Source organism: Macrosteles quadrilineatus, unplaced genomic scaffold (genome assembly GCF_028750875.1).
Source record: "Macrosteles quadrilineatus isolate MER2022 unplaced genomic scaffold, UCM_ALF_1.0 Scaffold_9__3_contigs__length_116548681, whole genome shotgun sequence".
Classification (NCBI taxonomy): Eukaryota; Metazoa; Arthropoda; class Insecta; order Hemiptera; family Cicadellidae; genus Macrosteles; species Macrosteles quadrilineatus.
The window spans coordinates 29,605,412-29,616,726 of NW_026542602.1; positions in this window are offsets into that span (position 1 = coordinate 29,605,412).

The window sequence follows — 11,315 nt, forward strand, 5'->3', positions numbered from 1 at the left end:
ACTTTGATACGACTGTGTCAACATGAAGGTAGCTGGAATGTCTTTCCGTTGTTTTGCATAGGATATTGTATGACAATGTAAATTTAATAAATATATGTTTAATGTTTTGGCATTAATCATTTCACCCCTATGTGCGTGTTGTGCATTGCACTTTTGAAGATTGTATTATACTTGAAGGTTTAAACCCGTTCCATAGTTAAGTCGGGATTTTTCATATCTAGTTTTGACAACTACGCAGCTCTCAGAGTGATGTTTTCTTTTGTATCCTTCCAACTTAGGGTAGATTATGTACTAATATTTCTGTGTGGAAATTTTGACAAAGGAAACTTGTGGCGCCAAGTCAACCATTAGTTCATGTAAACAAAAAAAAACATCTGCATAACGGTTCGTCAAAACTTTAAACGGAAATCCACACATTGAATAGTTTTGAGTTTTCCCCGAGTACAATCATAGATCAAACATACTCCCTCAGCAGATTTATCATCCTTATGTATGTGCTGAAGACAATATTGTATTGTTAGTTCTGTCCAGTGCATTGCAGGGGTCGTGTTTTGTTTAACATTTGATTCTTGATATTTCAGTAATAATTTATTTCAGTAATAAACCCCGCCACAGCAAACCTGCAGACAAAGTGAATTCCCATTTGCCTGATTTGATTTTAAGTTTTTTAAATATATTTCAATAACATTAGGCTTAACGTGTACATAGGTTTGCTGCTACAGGGAGAGTAATCAGTTTACATATTCTCCATAAGAATAAAATGGGGATTTTAAATTTACAATTTTTCAACTTTCTCCGTAGCCAATAACCGTACAAAAACGCTTGTAGATAGTAAATTCATTAAGCTCTACAAAATGAGAAATTCTATGTTTTGAACGTCAAAAAATTAGAAACCCCTCTTTTTACCCCATAAAACCCCTTTCCTATGGTCCAAGCACTCTGGATCGCGAAATCGTTCAAAAATAAATAAATATAGTTTTGAACTAGACACGAAAAACGAGCTTCGACATTTACAATGGGATGAGAATTGTATTGGTTAGTATATGCATGGATAAACAGAATAGATAATTATTTTTCTCTATGGTCTGTGGTACAACCAGAGATGAACGAATCTAAAGATTTCGTCCCTCTGGTGGTAAACCCTCGCTGGCGTATTTCACTTAGCCTTATCACTTGTTTTATCATAGAGTTTCCAACGCCGAGGCACGTGGCTGGTCCTGGTCAGTTGAGATAGCATCTGTCTAATGCCCGTCTCTGCCTGTGCCAGTACGCATGTTATTACGACGGCCTGTGATCGATATCGAGCGGTGATAGTTATGCTCGATTAAGCAGTAATCCACAGCCACAAGACCAAAACACCGTCCCGTCATACAATGTACGTTGGGAAGACCCTGCGGATACAATAGATATGTATGTTGTTACATGTTTTCATTTCAATCCACTTTTATTACAACTTTTAAAATAGGGCAATCCTAATTTGAATTGGGACTTTCTTCGTCGACATTAATAATAAATAGTATACTGATCAAACTTTCATGCTGAGCTAGTCCCTGAATCATTGTATTAATTGAAATATGACAATTGGTTTAGGTTCGTCATAACTAAACGTGGATCAGGTAGGCCTAATATAAACCGACTCTGATCGATTCTGATTTAGAACTAACTTAAAAGAGTTTTTCTGCTTTAGGGTGATAGATCAATTGAGACTTTTTGAAGCCTTCTTTCTCTAGAGTGGTTTTAGATTTCTTTGAGACTTGTTCTTCTAGATTAAGGTATTTTACCTGGCATTCAGGAGCACTCCCATATTGCTAAGCGTATAATCGTCTGATTCAGATTGGTTTCGTGCATTCTTCGTTTGAACTCTAGCTTGTAATAAAATCATTTTGATTGATATGGTACATTTTAGGATAAATTATTCAACCTTCATGGTAGCCACTCGCACTTTCCTCCTTAATCCAAAAACACTTTGTAGATCCACACCTTTCTATGTATGTACTTATCAAAACCCAATGGATTCACTCTTAGACATTATAGTGAAGCTACAATTTTCAAGGGAACATCGTTCTTTAGTAAAATACCCAACTTTTGAGATGCTTACATATTTCCCCGTCTACAACAGAGCTACGAAAGTTTGCAGATTTTACAGGTTGCTTGGACAACAACGGATTCTTACACAATTTAGCCAATCTTCTATTTTCAAGATTCCCTCCCAAAACGCCTCAATAATTCACAGGTTGTCCTTTACAGGCCCAGGTCGGCGCCAACCCAGGATCACAATTATGTAGGTGTGACCGGCTGCAGGTGGAACCGTTACTCACTTTGGCGATTACCGATCCTTTGGAAATATATCTGGGTCAGCCCTTATTATAGGGCAGTTCGCGCACCTTGTATTAAGGGACATTAGGAGCGGTTAGGGCTGTGGACCTGAGCCTGCTCTTCCTCAACCAAACCATACAGATTGGAACCTTCAATTTCAATCTTGTTAATACACCTGCTATTGAGGTTAGTAACACGAACACCAATGCTAAGCAGTTAATTGGAGATTTATTTTGCAATAATGAACATATGAAACTGTACAATAAGAGATTTTGATTATACCACCCAGGCTCCTTTCCAATGTTCTCTTTGCAAGTGTGGTCAGAGTCGTCCAATGAAAATATAAATATTTTCTGCAGGTAAATATACTGTTAACTTGGTAAAAACTAAACCTACATTTGGTGAACACATTTCAAGGCATTTGAGAATAAAAATGGTCTTAACGTGTTTAGGTCCATTAGGTGTGTGCTACCACTGATTTGAACAAAGCATTGCTTTTCTGTCTTTATGATACTGTAGTTCAATCCACATGGATATTGCAGTAGAAATAAACATGTATTTTAACTTACAAAAATTAACACAAGTAACTTTTTGTTTGTTTGCTTAACAGGTACGATCAGAACAACAAGCCCAGTTTTATAAATATAAATAATCGTGTTATCGTCTCGTTTCCCATTTTTATAAGGATATCGTAGATATGGACTCCTGTGAGCCACTATGAAATAATAAGAGAGGAAAGAATAAGAGATGTGAGATTAAAATTTAACATCAGGCTTGAGTAGTACCAAATAATATGTTTTTAGGAAATTATTTTACCTTTAAATATTTCTTCCTTCGTATAAATCTTGAGGTGTCTTGAGGTTTGAAATTTAGAGTCATTAAGAACAGAGAGGAAAACTTTGTTTAATAGTTTCATAGAGAAAATCCCACTAAAAATAATTAAGAGCAAAAATAATTGAGTACAACAGCTTTATATTTCTTCAACATGAACACAGAACATTCAAATCAACAATGATACACACACATGTTAATATTGTAAAATCCCAAAACAAGTGCTAGCCAGATCAAAGGCAAAAATATTTATAAATTTTAAAACATATTATGTCTTGGAGACAGACTCATGGCAAAATAAATCAATAGAATACATAACACACTACAACTATACCTAATCAGGTTGTCTTTAACAATGGACTAAATGGAGGGTGAGTTGTAACTTGTTAGTTATCAATTTAAACAGAAGTCATTGTTTAAATATGAAGTTTCATAACTGTGAAATAATGCAAGTCCTAACTTATTTCCAAGAATAATTTAGGCATTACTTTTTACTATTATAAGGACTTAGTTTTGGGAAATGGGGGTAAAAGTTCAACCCCCGGTTACACCTATATGTGTACATTGTACATCCCTTCCATCCGGACTAGGTTTACTTCGTCCCCGTGTCAGCGTTGTCTCGTTGCTAGTTCCAAACACGAATACAGTACACAGTCCTAGTGAATGAGGCAAACGAGGCGGCAATCATCAGCTCGTCATCAGACGTGGCTGATGCTGATGATGTGCTGATGTACCTTTATGTCGTTACCACGCATCGTTACACTGACGAATCATTTGTTCTGCATCATTGTCGCTATCAAGGTAAATCATATTTGTGCGCAAGTTTCTATCATTGTGAAGGAAGCTTACTCTTCTCAAACTCTTGATCGATTTTCATAATTTTTGTGTCAATACAGAGTAAAAGGAGATCCTTAGGAATTGTTGAATTAGTTGCAATTACAGGGATTAGCTTGTTTAAAATATAATCTAAATACGACTACAGTACTGTTGTTTAATGTTAACCGTTAGTTAAGGTTAGGTTAGGTTAGGTTAGGTTAAGGTGATTTAAATTTTTTTAGATGATGGGATTATGTAAGGCAAATTAATTATTGTTTATACGAAACATATGCATTTTAATTTACTAGTTTGCTTATTCCTAACCCTTATTTTGATAATCTTGGCCTTAGACAGGTAGATCTATAGTAAAAGGTGGATTCCGAACTCCCGGGCTACGACATGGTGGTAGCCTAAAACCTTTGGTGATTGGTGGGTTTTAAACCAGGGTCTCAAGGGCAGAAGTCGTTTGATTTAACCATTAAGCCAACAGCATCCCCTTCAAACTAATTAAGGTTTGGATTAAAATTCCAACAAATACAATCTTTTCTTATTCTGATTTATAAATCCTTTCCAAATTCAAACCGAATAAACCAACGCTACACCCAGCGTCTATGAATGTTCACCAATGTCTACACGAAACCCCAATCCCTATACTGCTATAATGTTACGGTTATTAAAACCACTAATCGCTTCTGCAGGATCCAAAATCCATAACATTATTCAAATAAAGGCGCCCTTTATTCAAATGAAAGCCTACGGCGCGGCGTGGTAGGCTTATAGGTCATTAATCTGGCTACAATAATGATCTGAGGGAATGTGACGTATGGTGATCGTGGTCATTAATCAACCTCATCAGCTGATTTGGATAATAATCAGTTAATTGGTGTTAAATATGGATAAGATGATTTATGACCTATGTGGGTAGTTCTGTTTACGTCCAGAGGATCGTATTACCATATGGCATGGGGATGTAGTTATAGCGTGTAGTAGGGATACTCGCTTTTATGAAACTACAATTTTTAAAGCCATCCCAAGATTGAAAACATATACAAAAAAAATAATTGTTTAAATTACGTTTTCCATCTTGGGATGGATAAATAAAGTTGTCTTTTTACATAATAATATACCTAACAATAGTAAACATAACTATTAAGAAATGTGTAGTAGTTGTTGTCTGTTCTGGAGATACATTCATGCACGGCTATACTTAAATACGTGCTACATAATCGCTCTTAAAATAACCATCACTCCTACCTCACCTTGTAAGAAGAGAGTATCCATAAGACATGCTTTAACGGTAATGCAACCAAACAAACACTCTTCCAAAGCAGAAATAGTCCAGAACATTGTTTCAAAATCTGTTTAGTTCGATATTGACTGATTCCAACGACAGGCCAATACTTTATATTCCATACTGATATTGTTGCATATGTCAATGAACACAACAAATCCTTGTACTCGGGAACAATCCCTGAGCTGAAGCGTCTCCGGATGTGGCGGATGAACCGTGACGACATAAGCGATCCCATAACACCTCCATGGGCAGAACAAGCGTTTACGACCACAGACGATAAAAAGCGCGTAAACCGTCTCAAGGGAGTCACATAAAAAGGCGATAAATTCCTAAATAGGGCGACCTTCGGGCGTCTTTGGGGGTGAGGCGCGCCGCTGCGGAAGGGTATTTTGTTTTATGTCGGTACAATAACAATAAATACTAGAGCCGGCCCACCGGAGTGACTATTACCGTCTAGCAATGGTTTATGGTTGCGTAGTACTAAAACAGAATATTACATGAATAATTTATTGTCCGGCTTTATGTTTAGGAGGAAGCCATTTCCAAAGTCAAATGGAGTGGTGATTTTGTAGCCCGTGGAAAATCGTCAGCTGCCAGATTCTGCATCGTCTGTTGTAGAGTGATTGCTTGCTTTGTGTACACTTTAAGCAAACCCAAGCAAATGCATACTGTATAGAAAATGGCCTTTAACATGTATTTTACACGTTCTTTGCAGTGAGGTATACGTTTAACTGTATATAGGTCTTTCACAAGTTTGTACAAAGTTTCTATACACAATGGTAGCAAACAGACACCCTTAACTCACTGCTGTCAGTACAGTAATCTCAAACGCGTTCTAACCCTATATGACAAACATAACATGGTCAGACGATAAAAAATATATATTTTTAGAACACTATGTAAAACTCTTTTGTTATCATTTGAAGCCCAATAAATATTTTTACTAGCCAACTTTAAAGCTTCCAAAGCCTGAGGCAAACTTCAAGTCAAAATGCCAAAACCTACGACACACCTGCGTAGGCTGAATGACATTTACATTTTCTAGTTTATTCAGAAGTATATACGTTAATATTATACAATTTTCAATAATATCTATTCTGCCATTAATGGGTGCCTACCAGTTGTTCGACAAATCACTTGGTCGTCAAGCCACTTGACTGACATTTTGACGACCAAGTAACCTACCACACATTTGGTGGGCTTCTGCCATCCTACAAGTACACGTAGCTGTTCTCAACTACGGACGGAGAAGACTAAATTGGCGTTCTTTTGCCATAATCCGATATGAAGTTCCTTACTGACTGGTGTTATTGATTGTGCCTATGGTTATCTGAAAATACAGCAAAATGATCAAACTGGAGATTCACCTCAGCAGTTATGAACTAGAGAGTCCTTGGAAGATCAGCCAAGGGCGAGGACGCGACGTTCAAGTCGAGAGATTGAGATTTATTTCCCTCGCATCTGCGTCGTCTGATCGGTTCAATCCCTTTCAATTTAAACAGACGTGATGCAATGGCTGTAATGGCCTCCCCGGATCAACAATGGGCTCTGTTTCACACTGCATTGACACTGACACCGTGAGATTCTGCTCTTTTTGTTTCATGAATCGATGATTGTAGCTCGCGGTTCAATGGGAAACCATTTATAGATAAGCTGTGGTTTGTAAAAGTTTGAACTGTATGTCATGCGTGGTTACGATTGAGTGCCGTTGGTAAAATACTTTTATTTCATTGATTTGCACCTCACATTAACGTTTTTCACATTATTTAGAGAAAATGAGTCGTTGTGTTTTTCCTGTTCTATAGCCCAAACAAATTAGACTTGTAGCTCCTAAAAATTGTAGAAAAGCTGGAAATCGTTTTAATCTGCTCTGGAGATCCTAAATAAGTCAAAAATGAGTTTGTGACGGATTCTGAAATGAACTACGTGTATGGGAGGGAGAAAACTAGCCGAGTTTGCTTATTTTTTAGTTTTTCACTTATAGCTCAAAAACAGTGCATCCTACAAAAAAGTGTTCGCATACTTTTCTGAAGAAGAATAAATTTCGCGTTGAATGACGTTAAAATAATTAAAATCAGGTCAGTTGTTCTGCTACAACAGGTTGTTAAAGTTCAGTAATTTTAACCGAAAACTATGACGTACACTGCCATCTGGCGGAACACGCTGTCATCATCAAGAATAGGAGAATTTTAAAATTACTGATCTTCGACGACCTGTTATAGCAGAACGACTGAACCAATTTAAATGATTTTAACGTCATTCGACGCGGCATTTAACGTTCTTTAGAAATGTATACAAATACTTTTTGTAGGATGTATTATTTTTGAGTTATAAGCCCAAAACTAAAAAAATATAGAAAAGGCGGCCTAGTTTCTTGCCTCCCATACACTTAGCTCATTTCAGAATCCGTCGCAAACTCATTTTTAACTTATTTAGGATTTTCAGAGCAGATTAAAACGATTTCCAGCTTTCCCCCAATTTTTAGGGGTTACAGCTTATTTGCTCATTTGCCTCGGCTATTAATTTAACTACAGAGATAATACCCAACTAACGTATGCTCAATTTACTTTTGCTTCTAAAATCAATGAAATATCTGTAACTGCTGTAACCGTTTCTTTACTCAATGGTTAGCGTGTAAATAATGAGCTATAGAACTAGTAGAAATTAGAACTGTTATGTATTTATTACATTTTATTATATGTGGTTTATTCATTTACGATAATAGCTCACAATGTTTAAAATAAGTTTTCCATTATTTTATTTTTGTTTGCTGTGATATTTACATTATGAGCTGCAGGTAAAGATTCCTGACAAAAAATCAGTATTTTGGGTAAAAATGTCAATTTTATGTGAAATCAATATAAAATGTATTTTGCTTTACTAGTGGACCCTATGTTATGCGATAATTGTTTACCTATTAACTTAATATGTAAGATTTTCAACTAAATACATTTTTGTGAGCGTATCATTTGAAAGTTAAATCGTATGGTACAGTATTTTCATACATGCACCAGTGCCTCATACAATTCTTACTAGGTAGCCTTATAAGTTTTTTTTTTCAAACTAGAGGCCCAATTAAATTTTGTTCTAGAAAGCAAAGGTTAACGTGTACCTAACTATTTTATACAGCACATTTAAACATAAAACATTCACTTTAGTGTCCTCTCCGTTGCGAAGCACGGGTACAGCAGCTAGTGATGAATAAAAACAGACCGGCTGAAATAAACGCAAAAAGCATTGCGCTGCTGATAGTAAAATGCAGACTTAAATTGGAAGGCGCGCAGACAGATGCAACAATCGTCAGGTATGGTTATTTATCGCACATATATTTCAATGAATTCAATTTAACGTTAAGCGTTTTCAAATTGAGGGTAATAAATAGTACGGCATATGAAAATTTTTATTTATGCGGATAAACAAAGTATATTGGTAATCTTATCTTATCTTACTAATATTATAAATGTGAAAGTTTGTGTGTTTGTTTGTATGTTTGTGTGTTTGAAGTTCAATCACGCATAAACCACTGGACGGATTGGGCTGAAATTTGGCATGATGATAGCTTACATTCCCGATTAACATATAGGCATGTTGACCAGCATTTTTGCGAATATTATGCGCTCTCGTGTAGTGACCACAAATACTTGAAAAGAACCTATATGGATAACTAGCAGAGTACCCGTCCTTCGTACGGGGTTGGCATATAAGTTAAAAATGCGAATTGCAGTTATACTCAAGCTTTGCGTTTGCAATGGGGGAGGACAAAGTTAATAAAATATGCTTCATTGACGGTATACTATGGTATTACACATCTACCATAGCCATCACTTTCTACCACTTCACCTAAACAATAACGAAAAATACATTTTTACAAATTCACAAAAAATCACAAATTATTCATGACATTAAAAACATAAACATAACCTGTAAAAATTCCTAATGTGACAGTTCTGATTCACAGTTTTTTGTTGCTGCTTAGATCAAATTAGCTGTTTACATAAATGTAGAAAATTATAGTGCTGCACCCTGTTGGTAAATCTTATAACTTTTTAATGCTTTTGTATATCATAGAACCAACTTTTTTAGTTGAAACAACTGACTAAATTCTTTAATTCCCTTTAAATATGAATACTGATAAGGTTATCATGGGGAACTACAGAGCCACTGGAGCGGAGCCCGAAAGGATTTTTGAGATAAGAATATGCCTATATGTTAATCGGGAATATGAGCTATCATCATACCAAATTTCAGCCCAATCCGTCCGGTGGTTTATGCGTGATTGAACTTCAAACGGACAAACAAACAAACACACAAACTTTCACATTTATAATATTAGTAAGATAAGATAAACATGAACAAATGACGTTTATGGCCCAAAAATAAACATTATTTAACATTGCTTAAATCATAGACTAACCAACACAAGTAGACTTCTCATCCCATTGTAAATTTTGAAGCTCGTTTTTCATGTCTAGTTCATGTACGCCACACTGGGCGCTAGTGTCGACGAAATTTTGTTTCTATTATTTTAGGGTTAATTTCTTGATTTGTGCTTTACTGTTTGGTTGTATAAATAGGGGACAAGTTATTGTTTATGATTAGATCGTATTATTTGGTTAAACGAGGTTTTAAATGGCTGTAATAATGGGAAACAAATTGTAAACAAAACACGACCTCTACATAAACCGTACAGAACTAACAATAAAATTGCCTTCAGCTGTTCCATAAGGATGAGAAATCTACTAAGGGAGTATGTTTTATCTATGCTTAAATGGAACTGCCAAAACATATGTTGATGCAAGGCCACACGAAAAAAAAACGTTGATGCTATTAGTATAGGATTCGAGCCAACAACGTCATTTGTTTATGTTTATGATCCATACCGGGTATTTTTCTAGTATTCGTGGTAGCGACTTAGTCATTCGGATCGCGGAACGTAGCAACAATGGGACCGTCCACGGATATTAGAACAGAAACGGTATGCATCAACACAAAAGACGTCACTGGATGGAATCTAATATTAATAATCTCTACATGTGTTTTGGGCGTTTTTTTTTACAATTGCATTGAAATAATAAAAAATAACCTCTTGACCAGCATTGTACGTGTTATTTAATACTCTCAGAGTATACAATAAAGTTCCACGAGCAAAGCTCGCTCCCCAGGCACTATATAAATATAACAAATTTGAACGAATGGTGTTTTTGGTCTCTAGGGACATCGAAATAAAAAAGTATATCGGTCCCGGCTCCAGGTCTTATTGCTACCTACGGTAATCAGCACAGCTGAATAAGCCACACGCAGAGTATGCTAGTCTCCTCCTTTAGTTTGTACACTTTGATAGTGATGTGACACAAGATTCAATAGTGTACGAAAAGTCGTCCATTCAGTTTGGCTCGGCTAATAAGTCAGCGAATCAGTGATTCGTGGCTACAGTGTACCGTCAACATGGGAATGGTTTGTCAATGTCAAGTGCCATCCACAGCCGAAGATACCAGGTAGGTAGATAGATATCAGTGATGGATAAAACAACAGTAATTTCGTCTAAACTCCAAACAACCAGATCTTCAATACAACCAAGACATGTGAAGTGTGACAAACTACAGGTTGGCACACCTGTCCTGGCTCAGTGAACATCTGTAAACTACGATAACAACGAGACATCTCCGCGAGTGACGTCACACACCTGGTGTTATTTACAACCACCATCAACGCTAGAAGCCCTGTCGTTTATAGACAAGGTGTGAAAAACTTTGGTTTTATGACTGTTCCGACGTTTCCCCTTCCTTGGGCATTTACGGACACATGGAAGGACAGCTTGAATCTTCATCCCTATAGGTGTCAGGCCTTCTAGATCTATAGAATACTGCAGTTGAAATATTCTAGACAATTAATGTTTAAAACAAACTACAGTATTTCATTTTCCATTATAAATCAAATCTATAAGTATAAAAGAGGATGTTTGTATATATATATTTGTTTGGCAGTGATAAACTCAGACACCGCTGAACCGATTGCCACGAAACTTGGTACATACGTGTAGAATTTCATGGAATAGGTT